At 42.0% G+C, this 17,459-nt stretch overlaps 1 protein-coding gene across 1 annotated transcript in view; it reads right to left on the reverse strand.

Moving 5' to 3' along the window:
* PRR33 (proline rich 33) overlaps positions 1-16,764 on the reverse strand; it is a 48,920-nt gene extending 32,156 nt beyond the window's left edge. The window contains exon 1 of the mRNA XM_073574037.1: positions 16,690-16,764. The gene's annotated coding sequence lies outside the window, so the exon portion shown is untranslated. The remainder of the gene's footprint in view (positions 1-16,689) is intronic.
* Between the last annotated feature and the right edge of the window lie 695 nt (positions 16,765-17,459).

Raw genomic sequence — 17,459 nt, forward strand, 5'->3', positions numbered from 1 at the left:
CATTATAAACTTTTATGAAGCACCTGGGGGTTCAAGGTATTCACCACACATCTAGATACATTTCTTGAGGGGTCTAGTTTCAAAAATGGGATCAATTATGGGAGGTGTCCACATGATGTCCGCTAATGATTCAAGTACATTTTGAGTTCAAAAGGTCAAATGAAGCTCTTTCCGAACCTTGCCGTATGCCTATACAGTAGGTGTCCCCTACGTATGGTCCATTTTCTCCTGTAAGGCCGGGATCTCACATTCGAAAAACTCGGACGAGTCAGTCTCGCATGTTAATATCCGGTACTGCCGCCGTCACTCAAGGGCGGAGCATGCGGGCACATAGCAATACATGCAGCCGCACACTCCGCTCATCCGAGTTTCTCGCATGTGTGATCCCGGCCTTAGGCTACTATCACACTTGCGTTTTTTTGTGCTGCGCTGCGTGCGCAGTGCAAACGTGCATAAAAACGCATCATGCATTTTTTAATGCGTTTTCTTGTTTTTTGCGCATGGTTGGGCATTTTCTGTCATACAGGCCCCTCAAAGTCACTTCAAATGTGACGTGGTCCCTAAAACAATGGTTATGTAAATTTTGTTGGCGAAACTTTTAACCTTTGTAACTTCCTAACTAAAAAAAAAAAAGATTTCAAAACTTGTGCAGATGTAAAGTAGACATGTGGGAAATGTTATCTATTAACCATTTTGTGTGACATAACTCTAAGGTTTAAGGGCATAAACATTAAAAGTCTGAAAATTGCTAAATTTTCACCAAACTTCCGATTTTTTTATTTTTTTTTCAAATAAACGCAAGTTGTATCAATCTTATTTTACCACTATCCTGAAGTACGATATGTCACACAAAAAAGACAGTCTTAGAATCAGTGGGATCCGTTGAAGCGTTCCAGTTATTACCCCATAAAGTGACAGTGGTCAGAATTGTAAAGTTTGGCCTGGTCAGGAAGGTAAAACCAGGCTTGGTGGGGACAGGTACGGACTGGGGCGGAAATTCAGTCCTGGCATTTTAAATCACACAGGCTCATATTCTCCCCGTCACCATGAGCCAGATGGGATATATGACTAATATTACCCTGGATTGAGGAAAGGAAGATTTTCTACAAGACCAATATTTCCAATGCTACCTGTGGCCTGCTGGGATAAGTGACGTAGTCAGCGACTTTGGGCTCCGTCACAACTGTTAACAGTGTGGGTGTCTTGAAAACACAGATTCTGTTAACAAAGCAGCAGACAAGGCAGCCCATGACCAGACAAGCCCTTCTGGCATTTGCCAGAATTGCCAGATGGCCAGTTTGGCCCTGGTGGGGAGGGATTAAGCAAACTCCTCCAGAGCCAACACAGCTGACCAGATAGGCAGACAGTACATTTAGCAGAGAACTTTGCAAACCACAATCCCCCTCAGCTGGCGTCTCCAGCTTGAGTCTCACAAGTGGTCACAGCATTAGCTCATCATCATCCTTTCCTGTGACAATTACGCTCTCTTCACTTTAGCTACTTTACCCCTTAAGGACCAAGATACTTTGCACGCAATGTACGTTAATGACCAATTCTCATTTTACAATCCTGACCAGCGTCATTATGTGGTAATAACTCTGGAACATTTCCACACACACCTGGTGATTCTGAGAGTTTGTTTTGTTGTGACATGTTGTACTCCATATTAGTGGTAAATTTTGGTCGTTATTATTTGTTTTTTTATGAAAATGTGGAAAATGTAACAAAATATTTGAACATTTCACAATATTCAAACTTTGAATTTTTGTGCCCATAAACCAGATGTTTTAATCACACAAAACAAAAGTTTATAAATAACATTTCCAACATGTCTACTTTACATCACCATTATTTTGTAAACACAATATTTTTTTGTTCGGAAGTTAGAAGGGTTAAAAGGTTATCAGCAATTTCTCATTTTTCCAACAACATTAACAAAACCAATTTTTTTAGGAACCACATCACATTTGAAGTGACCGTAAGTTGATGTGACAGAAAATATCCAAACATGACTCCATTTTAAAAACTGCACTCCCCAAAGTCATCAAAATCACATTCAGGAAGTTTTGCAACACTTTAAGTGCTTCACATGAATTAAAGCAATGTGGAAGGAAAAAAAATAACACTTGTTGCTATAGCTATTAATTTTGCTAAGGGTAACAGGAGAAAGTGGACCATGCACTTTGTTGTGTAATTTCTCCTTAGTACGCAGGTGCCCAATATGTGGTGGAAAACTACTGCTTGGGTGCACGGCAGAGCTCGGAAGAGAAGGAGCACCATTTAACTTTTGAAGTGCAAAATTGGCTGAAATAGATAGCCGATGCCATGTCGCGTTTGCGGAGCCCCTGATGTGCCTAAACAGTGGAAACCCCACACAAGTAAATTCATTTTGGAAACTACACCCCTCATGGAATTTATCTAGAGGTGTAGTTTTAAAACACTGGACGGTAAAAATTAAAAATGACATTTTTCCCCAAAAATTTTGTTTTAGCCCCACTTTTTTCATTTTCACAAGGGTTAAAAGAGAAAATGTCCCCGCATAATATGTGCAATTTCTGTTTAGTACAGGGATAATCCATATGTGCTCAGAAACTCTTGTTTGGGCAAACGGCAGAGGTTGGAAGGTAAAAAGTGCTATTTGATTTTTGGAGTGCAAAATTGTTTGAAATAGATTGTGAATGCTATGTCGCATTTGGAGAACCGCCAAGATTCCAAAACAGCAGAAATCCCCACAGGTGACCCAATTTTGGAAACTATACCTCTCAAAGAATTCCTATAGGGGTGTAGTGAGCATTTTATGCCTACAGGTATTCCACAGAATTGTGCAACATTGGACTTTAAAAATAAAAAGTTACATTTTTTTCCACTAAAGTGTTGTTTTAGCTCCAAGTTTTTAATTTTCAAAAGGGATAAAAGCAGAAAATGGACCACAAAATGTGTTACACAATGTCTCCTAAGTACAGCAATGTGCCATATGTGGTCAAAAACTAGTCTTTAGGCATAGTGCAAAGCTCAGAAGGGAAGGAACACCAGTTTTGTCTGGAATGGTTTTGTTGCAGATTTGTCTGGAATGGTTTTGGGTTCCATGTCACATTGCCAGAGCTTCTGAGGTGTCAGGACAGCAGTACCCCCACCCATTATTGTCCCCATTTTACAAATTATATCTCTTAATTAAATCATGTAAGGGTACAATGAGCATATTGACACCACATGTGTTTCACAAAATGTTATACCATTGAGCAGTGAAGAAAAATAATTACATTTTTACCACTATAATGTTGTTTTGAAAGACAGAGATTTTACATTTTCACAAGGGGAAATAGGTAAAAACGACCATATAATTTGATACACAATTTCTCATGAACATGACATGATATGTGGCTGTACAGTACTGTTTGGCCACATGGCGAGACTCTGGAGATGGAGGGCTATTTGACTCTTGGAGCGCAAATTTTCATAGAATAGTTGCCCAAATATACCAGGCAAGGCAACTCTTCACACAGTTCTCGTCAGGCCTTTTGGTCTCCAGTTCACCTTCACTACCAATCATCAGCAGGCACACTGACCTCCAGTTAACAACTGCTCTCGGCGAACAAGCCATCACCAGCACGCTGCAGTCCTTCTACATGGCAGAGTTCTCAGGCCTAACTTGCTCCCAAGCCAAATGCAACACAAATGCCACCACATGTGGACCACCTGGATTCTCACTTATTGGCACCTAACCTCCACTATTATCAACTCCTGACTGCTCCTCCTCGTAGCTTCCTGTCACAGTGTGGTTGACCTCATTTGTACCAAGCACTTTTTTCCTGCAACATCAGTCTTTTCTAGAGGCTACTACTCCACTGTCCGTATCTACTCCTGCCAATTACCACACAATTGGAAGATGAAAAATTGGTGTACTGTCCTTTTAAAAGAATTGTGTGCTCGAGGAAGGGACTCGTGGTCCAGACTAATAGAGGTGGGAACCTCAGCACCACAAAAGAATATGGGACTGTAGATCTTGCTGCAATGTAAATTTATTTTGATCCGGCAAGGAGTCAAAAACAGATGTGGATGTGGTGCTACCTTAATTACCACACAATCCCACGGTCCTGGGAGGTCATCGGTATATCGCAACTTCGACTGCTTCTGTGCCCTCAGGATACAGATATAGTTGAAAATAATGAGACTATTAGCAGAGAGGTCCTCTATGGACCTTCGGGTCATCTGGTTGTGTCACATCACAATGCTATTAGAAATGGGAGGAAAGAACAAAGACAAAAAAAATCTAAATAATAAAAATATTGGAGAAAGAGAAACCAATCACAAACTAAAATGCTTCTATACTAATGCACAAAGCATGGGCAACAAACATTTGGTGGGGCTATACACATGATTGCAATACAAGGCTAGAAGGATACAACTTATTTGCAAGAAACAGACTTGATAAACGAGGAGGGGGTGTCGCATTGTATGTTAGAAACGCGTATATCTGCACAGAGATTGAAGCTTCAGAGACCGGGAGTTCTGTGGAAACTGTTTGGGTAAGAATACAAGGACAGAACAATGGAAAGGACACCATTGTAGGCATTTACTACAGGCCGCCTGTGCAAGCTGAAGATATGGATAAACTCTTTATGCATCAAATGGCCAAGTTCTCCAAAAAATATGACATAGTTGTCATGGGAGATTTCAACTATCCAGACATTTGTTGGGAATCTCTCTCAGGCAAAACTAACAGGTCAAGGAAATTCTTATCCTCTCTTGCTGACAACTTTATCTTCCAAAAGGTAGGGGATAAAACAAGGGGAACTGCTACCTTGGATCTAATCCTTATAAATAGGGAGGAAATGGTTGAGGAGGTAAAAGTGGCTGGGACCCTAGGAGGTAGCGACCATGCTATTTTAGAATTTTGGATAACTAGAGGAGGAAGACCTGTGAAGACTCAGACGTCAAGGTTAGATTTCAGAAAGGCAGATTTTAAGGGATTCTGAAAGAGAATTGGAGGGATCCAATGGCTGGATATCCTTAAGGACAAAAATGTCCAGGAAAGATGGGAAATCTTGAAAAATGAAATTCTCAAAGCACAATTGTTAACAATTCCGAAAAGAGGGAAGAATAGGAAGTATTTAAGGAAACCAGGATGGATGAACACAGAACTTAAGCACATGCTAAAAAGGAAGAAAGAAATGTTTATAAAATGGAAATAGGGAGGCATATCTAAAAAAGAATATAATGCTGTCTGCAGAACCTGCAGGGCACAAATCAGATTATCTAAAGCTGACAATGAAATGAGGCTTGCAAGAGACGTCAAAAGCAATAATAAAGGATTTTGGGGATATGTCAAAAGTAAAAGAAAAGTCAAAGATGCTATAGGATTTTTACAGGACGAAAATGATGAAATGGTAACAGGATGTTGAGAAGGCCGAACTTTTAAATTCCTATTTTGCATCTGTTTTCTCTCAAAAACGAAATGTAACATCAACTGTTCTTCACTGTCCTATTAAGGGAATAGAAGAATCCAGTATATCTATAAACAGAAAGATAGTGAGGAAACACTTAGCTAACCTAAATGAATTCAAGTCTCCAGGTCCAGATGAATTACACCCCAGAGTACTGAAGAAGATAGCAGAAGAAATTTTTGAACCCCTCTCCATAATCTTTGAAAATTTTTGGAGAACAGGAGAAGTCCCAGAAGACTGGAGAAGAGCAAATGTTGTTCCTATCTTCAAAAAGGGAAGAAGGTGGACCCAGGCAACTATGGGCCGGTGAGTCTGACTTCTATACCAGAAAAGATCTTTGAACAAATTATTAAACAACATGTATGTCAGTACCTGGATAAGAATGAAGTGATTAAACAGAGTCAGCATGGGTTTGTAACTAATAAGTCATGTCAGACTAACTTAATTTTGTTCTATGACAGAAACACTGATTGGGTGGATCAGGGAAATGCTGTAGATATAGTATACTTTGACTTCAACAAAGCATTTGACAAAGTATCTCACACAATCCTTATTGAAAAAATGACTAGGTATGGAATGGACAAGGCAACTGTTAGGTGGATTCATAACTGGCTTAGTGATCGGACCCAAAGTGTGGTCATAAATGGCTGCACATCCAGTTGGAAGAATGTCTCAAGTGGGGTACCACAGGGCTCTGTCCTGGGCCCTGTATTGTTCAACATCTTTATCAACGATTTAGATGAAGGAATTGAGGGTATACTGATTAAATTTGCTGATGACACAAAGCTTGGAGGGATAGCTAATACTAGAGAAGAGAGAGAGAGGATTCAAAAAGATATAAATAAACTGGAGCAGTGGGCAGCAACTAAGAGAATGGTTTTTAACAGGGAAAAATGCAAAGTACTACATCTGGGCAATAAAAATGAAAAAGCATATACAGAATGGGAGGAATAGGGCTAAGCAGCAGCACATGTGAAAAAGACTTGGGTATACTAATAGATCACAGACTGAATATGAGTCAACAGTGTGATGCAGCAGCAAAAAAGGCAAATGCAATTCTAGGATGTATTAACAGAAGCATAAAGTCTAGATCACGTGAAGTCATTATTGCCCTCTACTCCTCTTTGGTCAGACCTCATCTGGAATACTGTGTCCAGTTTTGGGCGCCACATTTTAAAAAAGACATCAACAAACTGGAGCAAGTTCAGAAAAGAGCGACCAGAATGGTGACCGGTCTGCAAACCCGGTCTTATGAGGAAAGGTTGCATGATTTGGGAATGTTTAGCATGCAAAAGAGAAGACTGGGAGGAGACTTAATAGCTGTCTACAAATATCTCAAGGGCTGTCACATTGTAGAAGGATCATCTTTATTCTCATTTGCACAAGGAAAGTCTAGAAGCAATGGGATGAAACTGAATGGGAGGAGATATTAGAAAAAACTTTTTGACAGAGTGATCAATGAGTGGAACAGGCTGCCACGAGAAGTGGTGAGTTCTCCTTCAATGGAAGTCTTCAAACAGAGGCTGGACAGACATCTGACTGGGATGATTTAGCGAATCCTGCTTTGAGCAGGGGGTTGGACCAGATGGCCCAGGAGGTCCCTTCCAACTCTAAGATTCTATGATTCTATGATTCTACCAGAAGGCCTGATATTCAGAGTAGATGTAGTTGGAAATTGCAGGTACAGAAAAATTTAGATGAGAAACCGAATGCGTTTCAAACACTCCACGTATTCTTAGATGTGGTCTACACCGAAGAACACATGGAGTGTTCGAAACGCGTTCAGGTTCTCATCTAATTTTTTCCACACCTGCCATTTCCAGCTACATCTCATTTGATGTTTCACAAAAATGCCATTTATTGTTTTAACATGATCTAATAAAAACTTTATTTTTATTTTTATCCTTCAAGCTGGACTTTTCATTTTTCCATATCAGTTGTCTTCATGTCTGGCAGAGACTAATCCGGTGCTTCGCTGATGGAATCTAATTCAAGTTCTTCTTAAAGGGAATCTGTCACCCCTTTTTTGAGATATCATATAATGATATCATTCAGTTGTGTGTCACATAAGGATTCTCTTTGTACTTTTGCTTCCCCCTGACCCCGCACCTTTCATGCATAAATATCTTTTTTATATCGGTTCAGATGTATGTAAACTGCCGCTGACAGGTCCACTGGGCGGGGCTTATTCACCTGCTCCCCCCCTCCCTGTCTTGCTCTATGCATTTCTTTTTGTGTAGAGCAAGACAGGGAGGGGGGGAGCAGGTGAATAAGCCCCGCCCAGCGGACCTGTCAGCGGCAGTTTACATACATCTGAACCGATATAAAAAGGTATTTATGCATGAAAGGTGCGGGGTCAGGGGGAAGCAAAAGTGCTAAGAGAATCCTTATGTGACACACAACTGAATGATATCATTATATGATATCTCAAAAAAGGGCTGACAGATTCCCTAAGGGTGAGCGGAGACCTTTTGTTTCTTAGTTTTTCTGATATTCAGAGACCAGTTCTGTAACCCAGCAGTAGCAAGCAGTGATGTGACAGGCAAGTTTGAGTTTTGTTCATCATACTGTGGTGGGGTAGGGGAGACTTGTAGTTACAATTCTATGTAGGGGGCACTGTGGGGTATCACAGTATTTTAGGGGAAGTTACGGTGCATCATACTGTGTGAAAAGGACTGTGGAGACATCATACAGTGTGGGGAGATTGGTGAGCTACATTCTGTGTACTGGGCACTGAGGGGACATGATATTGTGTGAGGGGGACTTTAGGTGCAACTTTGGGGAAATCTTACTGTGTGAGGTAAACTTTGGGGGAATAACACTGTTTTAGAGGGACTTTAGAGGCATTATACTGTGTTGGAGAACAGAGCAGGCATCATATTGTGTGAGGGGGACTGAGGGAGTATGATAATGTGAGAGGGGGACTGTGGGGGTATGTGGGGGATCATACTGTGTGGGGGGACTGTGCTGGGCATCATTCTGTGTGGATGAGGATTGTGGGAGCTTGGTACTCCAGTGGTCAGACTGAAGGGGCATCACACTGTTTTTGGAAGGTTTGCTGTGGAGGCAGTTTAGTGTGTGTGGACTATGGGGGCACTATGCTGTGAATTAGAGAAAGTACTGTGGAGACATCATGCTATGTGATAAAGACTGTTGTGGGCATAATTCTGTGAAGTGTGTCATTATGGGGGCATGGCCATACTGCTAATTGCAGCAGACCGCGCAGCTGCTATGAGGCCCATGAGTTGGGGGAAACCCTTCACACCACCCTCCTGGCATTGTGCTTTCAATTGTATTGGCATCCTGTAAGCCGTTAGAATTGAAAATAATGAAGGAACAGGGAGCTATCAGCTTACGCTTTCTCCTCCATCATTCTCCTTCTGCATCTGCCATCTCAGCTCATTTGGCGCCGTGCTGAGCAATGCAGAGCTGCAAAATACTCTTTGCTTTGCTGGGGCCATCATACCTTATGGAGGACTTTGTGAAGGTAGGGAAATGGCTTACTGTAAAATTGATGCAACAGTATGTGTCACTCTTTCCTGTCTTTGGAACTTAAGCGGTATGTGCCTACTAGAGTTGAGTGAATATTTCATTATTCGATTGGGAATACGATCACCAGCGAATATTGTTTTTGCAATATTCGCCTAACACAGCCGAACGCCATTGGAGTCAATGGGAGTAGAAATGAACGAATATATTCGGAACCATAAGTTACCCATATGGCACGAATATGGCAAATTCAGACAGGAACCACTGAGCAACCTCTCAGATAGTTTTAAGGTAATGTGCCAACAGAGAATGGCATACTGTTTAAATTGTGTTTTTATGTTAAAAGGGTTGTCCTGACTTTTACAGTGATGGCCTATCCTTAGGATAGGTCATCAATATCTCATGAATAATAATAATAATAATTTTTATTTATATAGCGCCAACATATTCCGCAGCGCTTTACAGATAAACAGTTTCAAACACAACAGTCATAAGTAACAACGTTAGCAATAATAAAATGATTAAAGCAAAATAAGACGACCCTGCTCGTGAGAGCTTACAATCTACAATGAGGTGGGGGAGATACAAAGTACAGGTGTGTATTTACAATGATGGTCCAGCCATATTGAGGGAGTGGGGGATAGATAGAGATAGTGAATGGGCTACACATGCACACTTACACATAAAGTGACTTTGATTAGGGAATGCAATAGGCCGCTCTGAACAAATGTGTTTTGAGGGAGCGCCTAATACTGTGCAAGTTGTGGATAGTACTAATTTCTTGGGGTAGAGTATTCCAGAGGATGGGCGCAATGTGGGAGAAGTCTTGGAGACGGAAGTGGGAGGTACGGATTAGTGCAGAGGTTAGTCGAAAGTCATTTGCAGAGCACAGCGATCGGCTAGGCCGATAGACAGAAATGAGGGAGGAGATGTAGGGGGTGCCGCACTGTGGAGAGCTTTGTGCGTGAGAACTAGTACTTTGAATTGGATCCTGTAGTGAATGGGCAGCCAGTGTAATGACTGGCGAAGAACGGACGCGTCCGAGTACCGATTAGCCAGATGGATGACCCTGGGTGCTGCATTAAGGATGCACTAGAGTGGGGAAAGTCGAGTGAGGGGGAGGCCAACTAATAGAGCGTTACAGTAGTCCAGGCGGGAGATCAGGGCGACAGTGAGGGGTTTTTATTGTTTCCATGGTGAGAAAAGGGCAGATTCTATAGATGTTCTTTAGGTGTAAGCAGCAAGAGCGGGCAAGAGATTGTATATGGGAGGTGGAGGAGAGATTGGTGTCAAACATAACATCCAGACAGTACACCTGCTGCCGGGGTGCTATTTTGGTGCCATCCATGGAGAAGGAAATGTTAGATTTAGAGAAGGTTAGTAGACGGCGGGAGCAGAAGAAGTTCAGTTTTGGAAAGGTTGAGTCTCAGATAGAGAGTGGACATGATGTTGGAGACTGCGGACAGACAGTCACTGTTGTTCTTCTGTAGTACAGCGGGGGTAAGGTCAGGGGATGACGTGTATAGTTGTGTCATCAGCATAAATATGGTACTGAAAGCCAAATCTGCTGATGGTCTGTCCAATTGGGGCTGTGTAGAAAGAGAAGAGAGGGGGGCCAAGGACGGGGCCCTGAGGTGCCCCAACAGCGATAGGAAGAGGAGATGACATGGAGCCAGCGAACAAGACACTAAAGGAGGGATCAGAAAGATGGGAAGAGAACCAGGAGAGAGCAGTGTCCTAAATGCCTAGTGACTGGAGCCTAGAGAGTAAGAGGGGGTGGTTAACAGTGTCGAAAGCTGCAGAAAGGCCGAGAAGAATGAGCAGAGGGAGATCACCGTTACATTTTGCTGTCAGAAGGTCGTTGGTCACTTTGAGTGCAGTTTCTGTCCAAAGTAGGGGGCTGAAGCTGGACTGTTAATAGTCTAGGAGGGAGTGAGTAGAGAGGGAACTGGTAAGGCGGGAGTAGACCAGGCACTCCAAGAGTTTATAGATGAAGGGGATATTGGAGACTGGTCTGTAGTTGTTTGTGCAGGATGGATCGAGAGCGGGTTTCTTTAATAATGGTGTAATGATAGTGTTTGAAGGAGGAGGGGAAAATGCCTGAGGAGAGGGAGAGATTATAGATTGTAGTTAGGTGAGTTGTGACAACTGAAGAGAGTGACTGGAGGAGATGTGAGGGAATGGGGTCAGAAGTGCATGTAGTCGATGAAAAGAAGAGAGGAGCCTGGAGACTTCTTCTTCTTCTGTGATGGGATCGAATGTGGGGAGTGAACCAGTGTAAATGCATGGGAGTCACAGCCTGGGGGCTAGGAGCGGATTTCCTGACGGATAATATTTATTTTCTCTATGAAGTGGGAGGCCAGGTCGTCAACACAAATGTCTGTGATAGGGGCTTGTGCTTTCAGCCTGAGGAGGAAGTGAATGGTGTCAAAAAGTTTCTTGGGGTTGTTGGGTAGTGAGGAGATCAGGGTGGTGAAGTAGGTCTGTTTGGCAAGGTGAAGGGCAGAATTATAGGTTCTTAACATAAAATTTAAGTGGATGAAGTCTTCTGGTGTGCCAATTTTCCTCCAAAGGTATTCAGCACACCTAGAGCATCACTGGAGAAATCGGGTTTGCGATGTGAGCCAGGGCTGTTTTACTCTGTGCTTGACAGTTCTGAGGGTGGGGGGAGCTACTTGGTCAAGGTTGCTTCTAAGAGTGTCGTTGTAGTGTTGTACAGCCAGATCAGGACAGGAAAAAGAGAAGATTGGGGACAGTGATGAGTGTAGGGAGTCTGCAAGTGTCTGAGGGTTAATGGCTTGTAGATTTCTGACTGTGTGGTAGGTAGGAGTGAGTGTGGGTGAGGATTTGTGAGCATGAAGGAGATAATGTTGTGGTCAGAGAGGGGAAGCGGCGAATTATCTAGGTAGAGATTGAACAGAGCTGGATAAAGACCAGGTCAAGGGTTTTACTGTCTTTGTGTGTTTAAAAGGTTGAGAGCTGTGAGAGGCCGAGAGAAGTGGTTAGTGATAGAAGCTGGGATGCAGATGTGGAAGTGGGGCTGTTAATGGGGATGTTGAAGTCTCCTAGGATAAGGGTTGGAAGTTCTGAGGACATGAAGTGTGGCAGCCAGGCAGACAAATGGTTAAGGAAGTGGGTGGGTAAGCCTGGGGGCCGGTATATGACCGTTACTCTGAGGGAAAGGGGACGGAAGAGCCTGATGGTCTGGACCTCAAAAGAAGGGAATGAGATTGATGGAACTGAGGGGAAGACCTGGAACGTGCATAAGTGCAGGAGTATGCCGACTCCACCACCATGTCTGTTTGTGGGTCTCAGTTAATGAGAGAATTGTTAGCCATCATTGGAAATGGCAGGTTTCCATGACGGCCAACAGATTGAGGGAATTGTTCAGAAAGTAATTGTGTAGGAAAGGAAGTTTGTTACATACGGACCGTGGATTCCAGAGGGCACAATTAAAAGAAGGAGATGAAGGAGTGCAACTGATATTAATAAGGTTAGTAAGGTTTCGATGTGAGGTGGGGTAGGGGATGAGGTTAGGGTATGGTGGACTGGGGTTGGGGGACATGTCCCCTGAGATCAGTAGGAGTAGGAAGATAAAGAGCAAGTAATTTTTGGAATTGTAAGAAGTTTTTTGTGCGATGTGTTTGGGCAAGATGGGCTGAGGTTTTGCAGGAAGGTGAGGAGTGCATGGGAGCTGTACATGGGAGAGGGAAGTATAGAGGGGCTGATGTGTATGAGTCATGATGGAGGGGGGATGGGGCAGTGAATGTGGATGGCAAGGCAACACAGGAGGATAGAAATAAAGCACATGGCTAAAAGGAAGAGCAAAGTGTGGGTTACCTGACTCCTGCCCTGACTAACTGCCATAGAATAACTGCTTTTTCTTGATGCTTAGCTTCTGTGATGCTTATGGGATGTGTGCAACCCCACACATGGGTGCACCCCTTAGAATGTTTCTAAATATATAGCCCACACTACAGGGTCAGGAGAGATGGACTGTGAGAGCCGGTTTGGGATAATTTGGCAGCTGGGGCCAGCACACCAGAGGGTGGTTAGATGATCAAAGACATTGGGTCTGGCTACATCTACATGCTATAGCCACCTTCCACCAGATAACATCTAGAGTGACCCCAGTCATGGATATACAACAGTGAATATTAAGTACAATGCAACAAATGAATTATACCAATGATTTAGCAGGCACATTAATATATGTTGCTAGCTGGTAAAGCGGCAGATGACAGCAGACAGCAAGCAGAGATGGATACCATTAGAGGTTGCTTGCTGACATATAATAGAGTGAATACATGCAGGATCAATGCAGGAGTTGAATGAGATGGATACCATTAGAGGCTGCTTGCTGACATAGTGTGAGTGATGTTCCCAGTACCAGAGATCGCTGGACCGGACATGATCAGATGTGGAGCTACTCAGCACAGCTCCATCTTCAGTATAGTGGCCACGGCTGGTACTACACAACTGACCCCTATTTGACTCAATAAAGGTCAGTTTTGCAGTACCTTGCTGCGACCACTATACAGTTGCCAGAGCTGTGCTGTGCAGTTTTGCAACTGAGCACATCCGGCAGGGGCTGGGAACAGCCGATTGTCGGTAAGGTCGGTAGTCGCAACCCCACCGATCATATATGGCTGACCTTTCCTTAGTATCGGTCATCAATATAAAAGTCTCTTGACAACCACTTTAAGGTATTTTCTGTTTAATTTTTGATAGTTTTCAACATCACTCTCAATGTAAATAAATCTGAGCTCTTGCAATTATAAAACTGGCCACTAGGCCTTATGAAAGACGCATATTTCCTACTTTGTTCACAAGATCCACCGTTCACAATAGGTGATGTCACAGCTCACCTCCTCCCCCTCCTTGCACAATGACCTTTGCCCACATTACAGCATCCCTAGAAAACACTTCTATACAGGCAAATGTGTGCTGAATCAGAATACTGGTGCTAGTGTTCACGTGAAGAACAGGAATTAGGAGTCTTATGTTAGGCCTAGTAATCAATGTTAACACTGCAAGATTTTTTTTTAAAGCACCACTTCAGCGGGGTTTTTTTTGTATTTCATCGCTGGATTGGAGCTTCTAATGTAAGTTCTCAGAACCTAGCTTCATACTTACCAGCCTCTGTCTTCAGCTCTTCCCAGTGCCGCTTCGGTCCCACGCCACCATCATCTCGTGACGGCAACTTGTGACTGCCTGGAAGTCAGAGTAACCGGGCGCAAGTCCTCAATATGTCTATGAGGCCTTGTTCCGGCCTCGTTCAGGCTCCCGCAGACCTACATTGAGTTGTGACTTCCAGATCACCCAGCAAATACTGCAGCGATCCGACAGGTCACAAACTGCTGAAAACCTACCAGAGTGATGCCGAGAACAGCAGAAGATGGCGGCAGGGAAGTGTAGGAATAGTGTCAGGGAAGCTCCATTGGAAAAAAATAGCAATAATAACACTATATATATATACTGCGTATATATATATATAAATACATATATATATATTATATAATATATATAAGAATATGTGCATATATATGTGTGCGTGTATATATATATGTATAAAAATGTGTGTGCATATATATAAATATATATATATTTATATATACATAGTTACATATATATATATACGCACACACAAGAAAATGGCTAAATACAAGGTACAGATTTACTTAAATAAAGGGAAATGTTATAGAGAAATAATGATACATTCTTACATCCTGCATATTTGAGTTATACAAATGTGTATAAACTTATATTTATAAATATATGTATGTATATATATATATAGCTGCACAGTGAAACACAAGTCAGTACATCCCATGGGGCATCGAATAGATTACCACACAGTAACATAATCCCAGTCTTCTATGTTAAGAGTCATGAAAATAGTAGCCAGACCTATGGTCACGTGAACACCAGGGCTCCGGATTGGACCAGACATGTATGGCCTCTTGTGATACTTGTCAGTTCTCAGATAGAGCTATCAAGGTGATGTCCAGAGCCCATTTAAAAAAAAAATAAAAGCAAATTGGGCACTTAGGGGGTTAATTTCGGCTTTCAAAGTCCATTCATATCTAGAACATCAATCATCATTTAGTCCTTCATACGGGGCAGGAATGTAACCCATTATATCAGTATTACCACAGTTAGGGATCTCTGGGATGATCTGGAAACTAAAGCCCCCGTTACACACTGCGATATCGCTAAAGCATCACCGATTTTGTGACGTAGCAGCGATATTGCTAGCGATATCGCTGCATGTGATACTTACCTCCGACCGGCTCCCCCGCTGCTCATCGTTGGTCGCGCGAGAAGCTCCTGGACCGTTCCTCGTCTGCTTCCTCCTGGGCTTCCTGCTGGCGCCGAGGAGCGACGCGTGGAGCCGGGCGGGAGGACGCAGGATCGCCGCGTCTGACAGGTAAGTAGCGACCCCCGTCCCCAGCGATGTCCCTGGTGAGATCTGCCTGTGTGGCAGCTCACTAGCGACCACCTAGCGATGTACCAGAGATCCATATCGTTGTCGGGATCACTGGTGCATCGCTACGTGTAACGGTACCCTAACACTTGAATGTCGCACACAGCTACAAACTAACAAAAGATCAATGTAAGTATTTCCATTGCAGCAGAGCTGATTGTGAGATCAGGCTTCATATTTTGGGCTTAGATAATGCAGTAGATTTGTATCATCTATCTATCTATCTATCTATCTATCTATCTATCTATCTATCTATTATCTATCTATCTATCTATTATCTATCTATGTATCTATCATCTAACTATCTATGTATCTACCTATCTATCTAGCTATTTATCTATCTATCTCTATCTATCATCTCTCTATCTATTATCTCTCTATTATCTATCTATCTATCTATCTCTCTATTATCTATCTATCTATCTATCTATTATCTATCTATGTATCTATCATCTAACTATCTATGTATCTACCTATCTATCTAGCTATTTATCTATCTATCTCTATCTATCATCTCTCTATCTATTATCTCTCTATTATCTATCTATCTATCTATCTATCTATCTATCTATCTATTATCTATCTATCTATCTATTATCTATCTATCTATTATCTATCTATTATCTATCATCTAACTATCTATGTATCTACCTATCTATCTAGCTATTTATCTATCTATCTCTATCTATCATCTCTCTATCTATTATCTCTCTATTATCTATCTATCTATCTATCTATCTATCTCTCTATTATCTATCTATCTATCTATCTATCTATCATCTCTCTATCTATTATCTCTCTATTATCTATCTATCTATCTATCATCTCTCTATCTATTATCTATCTATCTCTCTATCTATTATCTATCTATTATCTATCTATCTATTATCTCTCTATCTATTATCTATCTATCTATCTATCTATCTCTATCTATTATCTATCTATTATCTATCTATCTATCATCTCTCTCTATCTATTATATATCTATCTCTCTATCTATTATCTATTATCTCTCTATCTATCATCTATTATCTATCTATCTATCTATTATGTATCATGTATCTATTATCTATCTATCTATTTATCTCTCCCTATCACCTAGTGTGTGCATTGTCAGTTAACCCTTTCCTTCCCATGATTGCAAGGACAGTTAAATAATCCATTTGCAGAATTGTAATAATAATAATATATATATTTTTTTTTTGGCAAAACAATCCTAATTGTTTGAGCCATCATTTCCCCACCTGCGCCCCCTTTTTATTTATTTACCTGTGTGAAGCGGTTAGCAGGTGTCCAGCAAGCTGAGACCAGCTCCCTTCTCCCGTCTAAGACTGGAAGAAAACGACCCCCCATAACTGGGGCAGCAAAACTCAGAATCTGGGTGGAAGAAGGGGGGGGGGGGGGCTCAAGAAAGGTCAAGGGGAGGGGAACACCCACTGTTTTAAGTGGGACTCTGGCCCCCCCTACTGTTCAGAAAACTTCACAGGTCACCCTATATATCTGGCCATGCCAAATTGATATTTCTTAGAAACCTGTGCCATGGAGCTTGCCCTCCGGGGCCAATAAGTCATGGGCGGCCATAACGTGTAGAATTCTTCAGAGCAATTATTACTATAAACTGTACAATATTATCACGGAATAATAAAATATTCAAACAATAAAGCTCAGTTTCACACTCGAATGCCTAGAATTGTCACCATGCCATCACCTTTATGTGAATGTATGGAAGTACACATAGTGTTAATTAACATTTAAGTGTCTGGAGCCAGCCATTTTGCATTTCATATTAACAATAACACTTTAGATTTTTAATTATATCGAAGGACAATATTCCATATCTATCAAATATAGCAAAAAATGTTCTTGACTTTATTTTCTGATTTTTTTGGGCAGATTCAATTGATTTTGATGGAATGCAACTGGAAATGAAGGGCCGAGTGCGCCCTCCCCCTCCACCATGAAGGTGGTCTTCTTAATTTAACAGCACCCCCATACACACACAAGGGAACATCTCCAAATTCTGCAGTCCAGCCTGGTCT

This window comes from Dendrobates tinctorius, unplaced genomic scaffold (genome assembly GCF_039654945.1).
Source record: "Dendrobates tinctorius isolate UK_male_01 unplaced genomic scaffold, ASM3965494v1 ptg000037l, whole genome shotgun sequence".
Classification (NCBI taxonomy): Eukaryota; Metazoa; Chordata; class Amphibia; order Anura; family Dendrobatidae; genus Dendrobates; species Dendrobates tinctorius.